Below are 9,857 nucleotides of genomic sequence, written 5' to 3' on the forward strand. Positions count from 1 at the left end.
CAACTACTTAAGTCTGGACATGATTACTCTATAGCACATGTTAGGAGAAGCAAAAATAATGTAGATTGGCACCCCTCACCACGGTTGCCCACGTCTGCCAAGGCCTAGACGAAATTGGCACTCTTTGCCAAGAGGATTCTATGAACCACCTTGATAGAAATGAAATTAATATTTTCACAAAAAAGATATAGATTGTAGATGAATTGATCAACAGAGCTTCAAAGGAGCGTCTAGAATATCACGAAACATTGATTAATTTCTGTTTCACAACATTTTTGACACTCAATGTTTTCATTCTTTAGCAGAAGTCATGCCCAAATTCTTTGTCCATCCATACTCTATATTATTGGTCGATGTAGAACACATACTCAAAATATATATAAATCATTGTAATACACACTCTAAAAATTACATAAATCATTGTAATACTTACCTTAAAAAAGATTCTATTCTAAAAAATTATGTATTACCAGCATTAAAAAAGGATAAAATTTATTAAAATGTGAAGTGATGAGATTGCATTTTACATACTGTATATTACTTACCAAATTATTATCAGACATGTCCGTAGCTGTAAAGCAATAATGGATCTGCGCAGGATAGTCCTCATTCGTCTGTAATATAGTGTGCATGTTGTTGCGTTGCCTTTGTGTTAGATTAAACTCATTGCTGTATGCAACATGTCTTTCTCCTTCGTCAAATACGTCATCTTTATGAATTTAAAAAATTGAACAATTGTTAATTATATAAAAGTATTACTAAATAAAAAACTAATAAAAAACAATATGTACTTACTAATTATATCCTTCGGTTCACCATTTGGAAGTATTAGGGACATATACATCACAAAATCTCTACAGTTGTAGCAAAAATATATCGTGTCTCCTCTTCTTATATCGTCGTCGTAGCAAAAGCAATCTCATCCAATGCCACTTGTACGAATTCTATCTCCATTATCTCTCACACACATCCTGTAGCTTGATCCATGAGAAGTCTCGGCTGTGAAATAGCGTTGTTCGATGTAGTATCTAAATTGCTTAACTCCTTGGCAAAGTATATTCTACACATAATTAGTGTACGTAGTAACTTACACCGCAATTTGATATACAATACAGTTACATATCACATTACAAACGGAAAAATGTTGACTCACAATCTCATAAAGATGACTGTGTCGAACCATCACTCAGAATTGTGGTACTTGTTCATGAGCTAAGGTGCACGGTATTACACTAGTACCATAAATCTCGCAGACATTAGCCATTTGAACCTAAAATAGTCACATTCAACTGTGTTAGAACACATCAAATATTAGTTTAGTACATACAAAATATAAAGTAAATATGTTACCTTGGAGTACTCGTGAATTTTTCTTGATAGAAGGCAAGCAACCAGTTTGTGTGATACACTCTTACCTCCGATAATCCACTTCTGAGCCCTGGCTCAGCTGCACCTGCCCTGTCGAAAAAAAATCAAATCAAATACTAGAAAAAAAATCAAAAAACAAATTGTGTGGTAAATAAATTTATGCTGTCCGCTCCAATTTTCAACTCATTTGGATATCTGAGTAGCTCTCGGCAAAAAAGAAAAATTCAGGGTCTATAAAATGGGTTAGTATTCACGCACTGTTCTGACCCAATTTATCTTTTTGCCGAGAGCTGCTCAGATGTCCATATGAGTTGAAAATTGGACAAGACCTCACGGATAAATTTATTTATCTACCACACAAAAATTGGATTTTTTTTGAATTTTTCTAGGATTTATTTTTATTTTTCTGACCGGGTGCAAATGAGCCTGGGCGCCGAAATGCAACACTCTCTTACCTCTCACCCTGCGCAGCGTTGTTGTCTCTATTTATACTTAATTAGGCATATATGATTACGTGTGGTTCAAACAAAAATAGGTTGTCTGGCTTATCATTCATTTAGGCGTTGTTTGGATAATGAGGATTAGTCATGGGATTATAGAAAATGAGTTTTTAGCTGATTTCTAGGAAAACTGGTTTTGCTATTCGTTTTGTGAAAAACGCGTTTACAGAGAACTTTGTTTTGGTTAAAAAATCAATAAACCAGGTCCGTAGAGTTTTTTGTTTGGATAGCAAACATCTTATCCTACACATCACCCGTGACCTTCTTCCCCATTGTCCATTGACGAGGCTTCCAAACTCGGCAGCGTATGAATCCTCCATCCGGCTGCTGCTGTGTTTCCCTTCATGCTTTCCCCGGTCTACGAGATCGTCGGCCCGGGCTTTCCTCGTCGCATTCCCATCCGTCTAGGCGACTCCGTGCACAGCCGCCGGCGAGCGCTTGCGCTACTCCCTAAGGTCGTGTACCAACTGCCCTCATCGCGTCGCCTCCGTCCTGCATGATTCGGCGCACAGCCGCCGATGAGCGCCTGCTCTGCTCCCGAGATCGTCGGGCCAACCGCCCTCGTCGCGTCCCCTCAGTCCTGCATGACTCCGCACGCAGCCGCCGGCGAGCGCTTGCTCTCCTCCCTGACGCCCTGTCGCCTCTTCTCCATCCCGCACGACTCCATGCGCAGCCGCCGGCGAGCGCTTGCTCTCCTCTCTGACGCCCTGTCGCCTCTTTTCCATCCTGCACGACTCCATGCGCAGCCGCCGGCGAGCGCTTGCTCTCCTCCCTGACGCCCTGTCGCCTCTTCTCCATGCTGCACGACTCCATGCGCAGCCGCCGGCGAGCGCTTGCTCTCCTCCCTGACGCCCTGTCGCCTCTTCTCCATGCTGCACGACTCCATGCGCAGCCGCCGGCGAGCGCGTGCTCTGCTCTACGCTGGGATCCGGTTTATGCAAAACTCGTTTATGGGAAAACGACTATTAGCAGTTTTTCCATATACCCAAAATTCGGGATTTTGGAAAGCCGAGTTTTCTGTATTCATGGATTAGCTTGAGTGGCCAAACGAGATTTTAGTTTGTTACGCCGTTTCCCTGGTTTGTGGAGACCCCGTTCTGTATATACTGCCTATCCAAACAACGCCTTAGCATACGGAATGGTTGGCAATGAATGAAGCATGCATACCCCTAGTGTGGCGATAGTAGGCTACGTGCTATTTATAGTGAGAATGTTTGTGGCTATTAGTTACTTCTATTTATAGTGAAACGGGTTGCAGCTAAAATGTTTGTGGTTTAACATATACTAACTAAAAGTGGATTAGGTGGTTTAACATATATTTAGGATACGGAATTGAGTATGTGGTTTAACATATATTAACTAAAAATGGTAGGCAATGAACGAAGCAAGCCTCTGGTGTGACAACACGAGGCTAGGTGCTTGTTACAAGGTTGAGGTCACTTGCAAAGAAATATGTGTAGATCTGCAAGATGACTTTATGAAGTGGGCGGTCGTTTCGCAATCTTATCATGCTTAGCGTATCCTTGTTGGGGAAGGGCCGAGTTCATGCATGTGGTCCACTTGCCCATCGATCTGGACGGCACCTAAAAAATTGGCATACCTGTGATCACCAACGCCGGCGGGGCGGCCGGGGGGGGGGCATATTTCCATGGTCCAAATTGGGTTCAGATTGCCACGGAGTTTGGGATGCAAACCGGGAAGGCCTTCAAGAGCAAAATCTATCTACGATTGCGCTATTCATCACCCTGGTTGAGGAATAGTTATTCTTCACTCCCCTCTATTTTACCATCAATGCATCGTAATTTTAAGTTCCGTAAGTTTTGTCTTATTTCCGACGTAAAAAGAGACCGTAAAAAAATATATAATCGCCGTAAAAAATATTTTATGTTACGTAAAATTACAAACGTAAAAACATAGTCTAAAATACACATAAACTACAAATTTTCTTGTCTTATGACCTATATTTTTATTTTTTTTATGTCAAATTTTACGTAGTGAATCAATAGGAATGTAACTATTTGAATTCTAAACGTAATTTAATTATGAAATGATCGTAAGATTACCTCGGGTGAAGAATAACTTATTCTGCACTCTGGATGATGGATAGTAACAATATATATATATATATATATATATATATATATATATATATATATATATATATATATATATATATATATACTATTATGATAACACCCTTAAGAGTCTTATTCTGCACACCGAATCGCTTATTCTGCTAACACCTCTCTCCGTACCGCACCGCGAACCGAACCACCCCACTGCCACTGACAAAGCCCACCCCCAGCTCCCGCACGACACCCACCTCCCTCTTCCCCCGATCCAAACCCCCACCTCCCTCCACCTTCTACCGGCGTCGCCGCCGCCAGAGCACCACCTCACCTTCTCCCACCTTTCCCCCGCCTCGCCCCCACCTTCCTCCACCGCGCCCACCCTGGCGAGCCCCGCCGCGCCACCGCCCCACCACCCCGCCGCGCCGGATCCATGCCCCACCGGACACCCGCGACGCCCCGCCGCCGGATCCAGCCCCTCCGGTCCACCCCCTCCGGCCAGCACCACTGCCTCCTCCCCATCCATGGCGATCGCCCCGCCACAGCAACCTCTCCCTGTGCTGGATCCGGTGGGATTCGCCTCCATCGCGTCCCGCCTGGACCCCCGCCGCTGCGGCCGGGGCAGCTCCCCCGTCCGGCCTCCTCCCCATCCTGGACTTGACGGCTGATGGGTCCAGGTCGCTCATGCCTCTGGTGGCTCCTGGGCGAGAGGACTCTCTGCAGTTCGGTGGCGCTCGTGGTGCAGCTCGGTGGCGCTCGTGCGTGCAGTGCGTTCGTTGAGTGCATGCGTTTCAGTGCATCTCGTGTTGACCCCGACCACCATCCTCCATCGCCGTCCGTCTCATCCTGCCCCTCCTGACCGCGCGCCCCTGGATCCGGGCAACCAGGCCTGCGCGCCATGCCACGCGCGGCCCGCTGGACTTCGACCGCTGGGGGTGTGGTGGTGGTGGGCTGCAACTTCATCTCCCTTATGCCCGCAGGTGCCGCCATGGGCATCTCAATCTTGTCTCCCATCACCGGCATTCAGTTGAGGATAGGGCGCCGCCGGCTTGCAGTTCGCTTGGTTGCCCACGTTGTGGTGCGGTGCTGTGGTAGATAGATAAATTTATTCGCGAGGCCCTCTCCAATTTTCAACTCATTTGGACATCTGAGCAGCTCTCAGCAAAAAAGATAAATTGGGTTAGAATAGTGCGTGAATAGTAACCCATTTTACAGACCTCGAATTTGTCTTTTTTGCCGAGAGCTACCCAGATGTCCAAATGAGTTGAAAATTGGAGCGGACAGCATCAATTTATCTATACCACAATTTTTTTGGATTTTTTTCTAGTATTTGATTTTTTTTCGACAGGGCAGGTGCAGCTGAGCCAGGCTCAGAAGTGGATTATCGGAGGTAAGAGTGTATCACACAAATTGGTTGCTTGCCTTCTATCAAGAAAAATTCACGAGTACTCCAAGGTAACATATTTACTTTATATTTTGTATGTACTAAATTAATATTCGATGTGTTCTAACACAGTTGAATGTAACTATTCCGGGTTCAAATGGCTAATGTCTGCGTCGTTTGTGGTACTAGTGTAATACCGTGCACCTTAGATCATGAACAAGTACCACAATTATGAGTGATGGTTCGACACAGTCATCTTTATGGGATTGTGAGTCAACATTTTTCCGTATGTAATGTGATATGTAACTGTATTGTATATCAAATTGAGGTGTAAGTTACTACGTACACTAATTATGTGTAGAATATACCTTGCCGAGGCGTTAAGCAATTTAGGTACTACATCGAACAACGCTATTTCACAGGCGAGACTTCTCATGGATCAAGCTACAGGATGTGTGTGAGAGATAATGGAGATAGAATTCGTATAAGTGGCATTGGATGAGATTGCTTTTGCTACGACGACGATATAAGAAGAGGAGACACGATATATTTTTGCTACAACTGTAGAAATTTTGTGATATATATGTCCCTAATACTTCCAAATGGTGAACCAGAGGATATAATTAGTAAGTACATATTGTTTTATATTAGTTTTTATTTAGTAATACTTTTATATAATTAACAATTGTTCAATTTTTTAAATTCATAAATATGACGTATTTGTCGAAGGAGAAAGACATGTTGCATACAGCAACGAGTTTAACCTAACACAAAGGCAATGCAACAACATGCACACTATATTACAGACGAATGAGGACTATCCTGCGCAGATCCATTGCTTTAAAGCTACAGACATGTCTGGTAATCATTTGGTAAGTAATATACAATATGTAAAATGCAATCTCATCACTTCACATTTTAATAAAATTTATCCTTTTTTAATGCTGGTAATACATAGATCAATAGGTTGGGAGCCTTGCTCTACAACAATATGGTTCAGTTTTACTGTAAATGAGCCGACAAACACAACAATCAACAGAAGTTGAATATCATGTTAAAAGACATGACCGTCTCAAAATTAGCTGTCCTTTATGGAGTAATTTTGTAAGTCAACATGAGATAGATGTTGAGGGGTGGGTAGTAATACTTGTTATTCCTGAAAACAATAGGCAAGAAATGAGTTGATATTCAAATCTATTACGCCAGTTGGAAGCCAAGTATTAAGTTCTGATGAAGATTTCGATTCGGAAGATGAAGACTAGAACCATTGATTTTTTTTAGATTTTGTTAGAATAAGTTCTTTTTTAACTATGTATTACAATAATTTATATAATTTTGTACAAGAAGTTCTTTTTTAACTACATATTACAATGATTTATATAATTTTTTAGAATAGGGTCTTTTTTAAAGTAAGTATTACAATGATTTATATAATTTTTAGAGTGCGTATTACAATGATTTATATATTTTTTGAGTATGTGTTCTACATCGACCAATAATATAGAGTATGGATAGCCAAAGAATTTGGGCATGACTTCTGCTAAAGAATGTAAACTTTGAGTGTCAAAATTGTTGCAAAACAGAAATTAATCAATGTTTCGTGATATTTTAGACACTCCTTTGAAGCCCTGTTAATCAATTCATCTACAATCTATATGTTTTTTGTGAATATATTAATTTCATTTCTATCAAGGTGGTTCATAGAATCCTCTTGGCAAAGAGTGCCAATTTCGTATAGGCCATGGCGGACGAGGGCAACCGTGGCGAGGGGTGCCAATCTACATTATTTTTGCTTCTCCTAACATGTGCTATAGAGTAATCACGTCCAAACTTAAGTAGTTGTCTCCCTTCCTCAACTAAACAACCACTCAAGATCTATTTGGCATGTCATCTACAGTCTATATTAACGTGCATATAAACACTAACATTGATCTACATTCTAACACAAATCAAATTTAATTACCTGCACACTGTTGGAGCACGATGCGGGCGACGGATTGGTGGCCTCGATTGAGGAGGCATTGCCTGGCAGCGGTGGTGTCAGCCCTCTGCTGCTGGTGGAGGCCATCGTGTTAGGGGAACATGAAGGAAAGCAGCCTCTAGGGACGAAGGCCTCGACGGACGAGGACGGCCTCGACGGACGAAGACGGTCACGGTGGCGGACGGCGGCCGCGGTGGACGATGGCACAGGCGAACGAGGGCGGTCATGGCGAGGGGGCTACGAGGGAGGATGAGGGCCGCAACGGAGAAGGGCGGCCACGGTGGAGGACGGGGGCGGTTGCGAGGGGGGCTGGCCATGGTGGAGGACATCGGTGGCGGCAAGAGGAGCGGGCTGCAACGGAGTAGGGCGGGCGCGGTAGAGGACAGCGACAGGGTTGGGCCGGATTTAGAAGAGTGGAGAGAGTTTGAGTTTCCAGATGCGGTTTTGAATGGAAATTGAATCGGCACTAGGGCCGGCAATAACAGTGACATGTATGGCAAATGCCCGCCACGGCAAATAGCAACGGCTGGCACTCGAAACTTCCTATTACATACAACTTACTTGGCAATTTTTTGGGGTTAAAAGTTCTTCTGGCGGGCAGTACATACTACTCGCCAGTGCTAACTTCTGGATATATAAAATCTATGTCTTTGTGGCGGGCAGTACGTACAGCCCACCACTGTTAGCTCAAGTTGCAGTGGCGGGTGCATATAGTTGCCCGCCACTACTCAATTTTAGCATGCAGGCACACCTAGGGGAGCATATATACTTGTGGTGGGTCATATTTACTGCCCGCCGTTTCTATTGCATCTGCAGTGGAGAGAGCTGTTTTGTACCTGCCACCGCTAGTTTTGAAATTAGTCGTGGCGGGTGCTACGCAGTGCCCGCCACTCATTTGAGTTTACCTATAAGGCTTTTCCCAGTAGTGTCACGTAGTCATGTTTAATTTTTTAAAATACAGAGAAAATACACAAGTGGCAAATGAATTAACATTGACTTTCTTAACATACGATCTTTCTACAAATCCTAGAAAAAAAATGTGCACGACATGTGCACTAGCTCCTAGATGCGAGTCACCCATAGATTTTTTCGAAAAGGGGCGCTTTATTACTTAAAAGGTTTAAGTAACACCTGGCCTCTGCATAACTAAGATGCACACAGCCAATAATGTCCTCACGACAAGCGAATAATAAAATAAAAAAGCAAGGCGAAATACAAAGAAAAATGTATATTTGTATAGCGCCTAAATCGTCGGTGGCCCAATCCTAAGATCATGCTGCTACCCATGTTGGGTAAAAGTATCCCTCGCCGTAGGCTTCAATCGTGTACACACCTCCGTAAACAGGTCTCGATTCTCCACTTGTTGTAGAGAGGACCATAAATGAAGCGTCCCAGTACATCTGTAGATAACCTGCATAAACGAAGTACTTTTATCGTTAAAAATCTTATCATTTCTACATAGCCAAAGCGACCAAATCACCGCAAGCGCTCCCACCATAAGTAGAATTCTGAACTTGTGATCAATCCCATGTAACCAGTTGCCAAATATATTAGCAACACTACAAGGAGGGTACAAGCCAGAAACTATTTGGATGACTGACCATATAGAACGAGCCAATTTACATTGGAAGAACAAATGTTTTATTGTCTCATCATGCGGACAAAATACACATTGCGTACTTCCATGTCAATTCCTCTTAATAAGGTTATCTTTAGTAAGAATGACTCCGCGACGAAGATACCATGCAAAGATTTTATTCTTAAGAGGTATCTTCATCTTCCAGATCTTCTTATTATTATCAACTGGCACGTCAGACTGAATCAAAGCTCTATACATAGACTCCACTGAAAATTGCCCATTTCCATGTAGGTTCCAACGAAATAAATCGGACCCCTGTGACAACTGTACCGTGGATAATCGTTGAAGTAATATGTTCCACGATAGGAGTCTAGGTCCAATTAAATCCCTTCTAAACGTCACATTGGGCGGAAATGATTCCAAAACCTTGGCAATAGTATCACCCTTGTGACGTACAATATTGTATAGAGCTGGATGTTGTTCCCGGAGAGTAGCATTACCTAACCACTTATCCTCCCAGAATCTAATTTCCGAGCCATTCTTAATTGAGAAGGACCCATAGCGGAAGAAATATTTCTTTGTTGCCATTAATCCCGCCCAAAAATGAGAGTCCCCAGGCTTCCAGTATACCTAGGATATCGCGTAGAACCCACATATTTTCTCCTAAGGAGGGTTTGCCATACACCATCTTCGGTCAACAACTTAAATAACCATTTGCCAAGGAGGGCCCTATTCTTAACCTCAAGGTCATGAATTCCCAACCCGCCTTGGTCCTTGGGACGGTAAACCACACTTCATTTAGCCAGCCGATATTTCTTTCTCTCGCTATCTCGTTGCCAAAAGAATATTGATCGAAAGTAATCCAATCTATGTAAAACTCCTTTCGGCAATTGGAAGAAGGAAATCATATATAGTACCGTGTTACTTAGTACTGAATTTATGAGGACCAACCTCCCACCCAGAGATAGCAGTTTAC

At 43.1% G+C, this 9,857-nt stretch overlaps 1 long non-coding RNA gene across 1 annotated transcript; it reads right to left on the minus strand.

Annotated features, from left to right (window-relative positions):
* Positions 1 to 551: 551 nt before the first annotated feature.
* Positions 552 to 1,251, minus strand: LOC123131189 (uncharacterized). The gene is made up of 3 exons (XR_006464092.1): positions 1,154 to 1,251; positions 796 to 1,060; positions 552 to 709 (listed from the first exon to the last, which is right to left on the minus strand). It is a non-coding gene; the product is annotated as an uncharacterized lncRNA (long non-coding RNA).
* Positions 1,252 to 9,857: the final 8,606 nt, after the last annotated feature.

This window comes from Triticum aestivum, chromosome 6A, assembly GCF_018294505.1.
Source record: "Triticum aestivum cultivar Chinese Spring chromosome 6A, IWGSC CS RefSeq v2.1, whole genome shotgun sequence".
Classification (NCBI taxonomy): domain Eukaryota; kingdom Viridiplantae; phylum Streptophyta; class Magnoliopsida; order Poales; family Poaceae; genus Triticum; species Triticum aestivum.